Source organism: Prenolepis imparis, unplaced genomic scaffold (genome assembly GCF_030444845.1).
Source record: "Prenolepis imparis isolate NDT839.2.m4 unplaced genomic scaffold, iyPreImpa1.0 SCAF_155, whole genome shotgun sequence".
Lineage (NCBI taxonomy): Eukaryota > Metazoa > Arthropoda > Insecta > Hymenoptera > Formicidae > Prenolepis > Prenolepis imparis.
Window position 1 is genome coordinate 1 of NW_028141313.1, and position 5,658 is coordinate 5,658.

The window sequence follows — 5,658 nt, forward strand, 5'->3', positions numbered from 1 at the left end:
ACACGTCTTCTCTCAGAAAAAAAAGAGAGAGAGAGAGAGAGAGGGGGAGAGAGAGAGAGAGAGAAGATCCACTGACAAAAAAGTATGTATACGGCGCTGACTTGATTATTAAAGTAGTATTAATATTCGAAGACGAGCGATAAATTAATCTTTTCCATATTTCAAAAGTATATTGTTTGTACAACATTTTGCTGCGAAGCAGATGTCGGCTTGCACACTTTTTCAATTTTTGCCTCGTCTTGAAATATTGAATACCGCCAATAGTCGCCGCGCAATTAATACGGCGCTGATTTTATTATTAAAGTAGTATTAATAAAAGGCTAGCGATAAATTAATTATAGATAAAAAAGCTATAAAGCATTTAAAGCATTTGAAGTTCACGTAAAGTTCATGTATAAACCGCGCGGCGACATTGGTCAGTATTTAATAATTAAATACGTGGCAGAAATTAAAAGACTGTGCAAGCCGACATCTGCTTGGCAGCAAAATGTTGTCCAAATGATATACATTTAAAAAATGTAAAATATTAATTTATCGCTCGTCTTTAAATATTAATACTCTTTTAATAATTCTTTAAATATTGAACACCGACAATTGTTGCCGCGTGTGGTTTTACAGCGCTGACTTGACGATTAAAGGAGTATTAATATTTAATGGCGAGCGAGATAAATTAATCTTTTTCATATTTAAAAATTATATTGTTTGGACAACATTTTGCTGCCAAGCAGATGTCTTCCTGCAAATTCTTAATATTATTATTAATAAAGAAATAATAAATAAATAATATATTTCAGGTTATAAATAGTTAAAAAATAAGAAGAAACAATTAAAAACAACAAAAAATAAAAAAAGAGAAATAGAATAAAGAAGAAAATAAAGAAAAGATTTTCATCGAGAAAAAAAGGGGCAAAGAGAGGGAGAGAAAGATATAGAGAAAGTGAGAAGATACATAACCGATAGAGAGAAAATACACAGATAAAAAAGTATGTTATTGACTTGATTATTAAAGCAGTATTAATATTTAAAAATGAGCGATAAATTAATCTTTTCTATATTTCAAAAGTATATATATATATATATATATATATATATTATTACATATATATATTTATTATATACACATATATGTATATTTATATATATTATATATATATTATTACATGTGTATATATATTATAAGTATTCATTTATGCATTGTACGTATAAATATGTATCACTTTATTTTATTATACAAAATCTAATAAATAAATAATTTATTACAGCTAATAGAAAAGCCTAAAGAAGAGGGGTTAAAAACAATTAAAAGAAAAAAAATAAGAAAGAGAAATAAAAAAGATATAGAAAAAAGAAGATTTTCATCAAGAGAAGAAGATAGAGAGTGGGAGATTGAGTTAGAAGGGAGAGAGAGAGAGAGAGAGAGAGAGAGAGAGAGAGAAAGAGAGACAAGATATAAAGAAAAGAATAAATATCCTTTATTTATATCTTTTTTTATACCAAAATTGTCATATAGTTTGTTTCAAATAATTATTTAAATTTTATATATGTATAAAAATGTATTATTCTGCTTTTATATATATTACATTTATCAATATATATATTATCAAATTTAAGTTTTGTGACGTGACGCCTTTTGAGCGCCGTCACAAGGGCAATAGCTCGACCGGGGAGGGAAGGGGAGAGCCGTCCTGGGGTTGCTTCTCACACCCTGAGAGATAGCGACCTTAAAGCGAAAAGATTATATTTTATTGTTATTTTTGTTTGTATAATATTTCCTGCGTTACCGTATTGAGCGAATGTGGGTTGAAATAACCGTGACACGACTAACTGAGTGGAGGATTCCTCAACGAAATGTGCAGCAAGATTCCGGAGATCCAAGGAGGAAACTACCGTAAATGGATACCGTGCCAAAGGTCATGTATCGAGTTCCCGTCGCTACCGCCATCCCGAGATATTATCTAAACTATAAACTGTTCTAGAGATCTGATGGAAGCGCTAAAGGATACCGAGAGGCCCCCTCATGCTGCAGAGTGAGGAGAGGGCCCTATATCAGCCCATAAACACCTGCGGGAAGGATTGGATGACGGCCCGGCCAGCCTGCCAATTCAAACCCCGGAAATCAAGAATTATGAGGTGATACCGCCACGATACCGGAAAGAACGGGAAGCGAGTCTCCGAAAATCACGGGTACAAGGACGAGGGCGCCGAAGGATCGATGGGCGGATCCCGGCGGCCCCACGGCGACCGAATATCGATAGGATGCGCGAGAAATCGGCGCGGAGCTCGAGGGACCTAAGGACTCTCTCTCGGAGAGTCACTTCTGTCTGGCGTACGGAACAAGTGAGAGGGACTCCAGGACGACAATCGATCAGCCTTGCGAACCTATTGTAAGCCGCCACTCGGGTAGTTCGTGAGTAGAAATTGTTCCCGGTCCAGCTAGTGTCGTGTATTACCGTGCTGTGGGTTAAAGTCTGTCGAGTAAAATCGACAGCTTTATACCGAATTACCGTTTCCGTTTAGCGGAGCATAGTTGCTCCAGAAAATTGTTACCGCGATACTGGCTCATACCGGGTTCCGCGAAAGTGTCTCTCTCAGGGAAGTTGCCGCCGACAGTCGTCATAAGTTAAGACTCGAGAATTATATTGTATTGTATCGTATCGTATCGTATCGTGTTTTTGATGGAATTATAAGATCGCGTTAAATAACCTCGGAATTTGTGCGTGGTCGCTCTCTGCGAGTTACCGTTACCGTATCTATTGCGAGGAACTCGGCGAGAGTCGTACATATAGCGCGAAATTACCGTTTGTTTCATTTCGTAAAGATTCCGTAAATATCGTCTCGTCCCGCCTGTTCGAGGGACTTTCATGGCAAATAACGTTATATATCATCGTGGTGAGCCATTGGGGACGCCTCGTTAATACCGTAATTACCGTTCCTTAATATTCCGACATTTCGAGATATCGATTGTGAAGATTGTAGTCTCGCGCGCGTGAGGAATGCTGCGACCACATTCCGGAGTTTTTGTATACCGCGCTTACCTTCTCGCACCTATTGTTCGCTACCGGAGCTAGTTTCGATTCGAATATGTTTATATACCGTGTGTACCGATTACCTCGCACGTGGATTCCCACCGTAAGGTAATCGTTTCCTGTAATTTCGAGATTATTACTGTATCAATTGTATATGTCCTTCTAATGTTATGTGTTAAATATATTTGTTAATTAATTATTGAATATTGAGTGTCAAATAATTTCCCTCCTCTCCTCCAGAATCTCTCTCTAGCGTTACCAAAGAATCGCGCCCCTCTGCCATACACTGAGCTAGGCGCAGCCGGACCTTTATATCAAGTTTCTTAAGAGATTCTAGTTACCGTGGCGCGAGAAATCGCGCCTGGCGCCCATTTATTAGCATAGAGTTTATACTGTAAAGTACCGCATTACCGTTGACTACCTATCTCGTTACCGTATCACCTACCTACGTTTCGATAGATATCGCTCCCGATTTACATTGCACGTCGCTTTCTCGAGAGCGGCGTTCTCGAGAGAGGCAAAGACGTCGCAGTTTATTTAGATTCAGTTAAAAATAAAGTTTTTTTAATTTTTTGTTATTATACTAAAATCGATTTTAATATTAATTATTAAATTAAAATTAACTTACTAATTTAATTGTTGGATTAATTACAATTGATTCTAATTTAAATTTTTAGATTAAAATTTATTTTATTATAAATTATTATATTAAAGTTTTAATTTTAAATGATATTGAAATTAGTTGTGATTAAATTTATTGTTAAATTAATTAGTTTTGATTGTTATAATTATTTAATTAAAATTAATTTAAATTATAAACAATTAGATTAAAAAATTTTTTAATTAAATTAAATTAAAAAATTGAAAAATATAAAAGTAAAAAAATAAATTAAAAAATAATAAAAAGTAAATAAAATAAAAAAATTAAGATTAAAATTTAAAAAAAATTATAAAACTAGATTTAATTAAAATTGTTTGGTTGAAATTAAATTAATTTTTATTTTTACCAAAATTGAATTTTATTTGATATAAAATTGAATGGCAATTTGACATTACTTGAATTGAAGTTGGTTGTGACTTGGATTATTGGACTGAAATTAATTGTAATTTGGATTATTAGATTGAAAATAAACTTGAATTGAAATTGGTTGTGAGTAGTTATTGATTTGAAATTATTATTGAATTGAAATTTGACTTGTGAATTGAAATTGGTTGTTACTTGGATTGTTGGACTGAAATGAATTGAAATTTGATTTGTGAATTGAAATTGGTTGTTACTTTGATTGTTGACTCAAATTGATGATTTGAATTATTAGCGATTGAAATTTGATTGAATTAAAATTAATTGTGATTTGGATTAGTGGATTAAAATTGATTTTGAGGCTTGGATTGTTGGATTGAAGTTTGACTTAAATTGAAATTGATTATGATTTGAAATTGATTGTAATTTGGATTTTTTATTAGATTAAAATTTGACTTAAATTGATGTTAGTTTTAACTTGATTCAAATTAGTTAAATGATTTAAATTAGTTAAGTGATTTAAATTATTAAATTAAAATTAGCTTTTATTTAAATCGTTTTTATTTACATCTAGATTAAAAGTAATTTTTACTTCGATTAATATTAATTTTAACTTATTATTAGATTATTAAATTAAAATTAATTTTAATTAAATTATTAGTTTAAAGTTAGTTTCGATTCAAATTAATTAATTAAAATTATGTTTTAATTTGAATTAATTTTACTTTAAATTGTTGAATTAAAAATAATTTTTATTAAAATTATAAGATTAAAATTTTTTTTTATTTTCAAATTAATATTAAATTAAATTAATTATACTAATTTAATTAATTTTAAACTGAAATAAATAAAAACTGATAAAGTATTATTATAATAATTATTATTATTTAATTATTATTTATTGATACAAAAATTAAAATTGATTTTAATATGGAAATTGACAGTGGTTGTCTCTTAAAGTTGGCTCTAATTTGAACTAAAATTGACTTTGGTTTGATGTTGAATTGAAATTGACTTTGATTTAGATTATTTAATTATTTTATTAAACTAATAATTAATTATACCTCGAAGAAAAGTAGTTCGAACTGCTGAAGAAGAAGAAGAATTCCAGTGTAATAAACAAGAAAGAAAAGCAAAATCTGGAAGAAATGGAAAGACGGAAAATGAAACGAATGATAACTAAAAAAGATTGTCAATCTTTATCAAATAGCAGTGAGATTTGTCCAAATATAGCGCAAACTTTAACAAGCTTCTCGAGAAATATAGTAATAGATCATGTTGTTTCACAATTGGTTAATTCACCTATGAAAGTATTATCTCCAACGAATAATTAATGTTAACGATGATACTGATATAATTAGAAATGTTCACAATTCAACTACAGAAACTTTATTAAATAATGATATTACTTTCTCTATACCTAGCACATCAAATAGTACAAGCTTCTCGAGAAATATAGTAATAGATCATGTTGTTTCACAATCGGTTAATTCACCTATGAAAGTATTATCTCCAACGAATAATGTTAATGTTAACGATGATACTGATATAATTAGAAATGTTCACAATTCAACTACAGAAACTTTATTAAATAACAATATTACTTTCTCT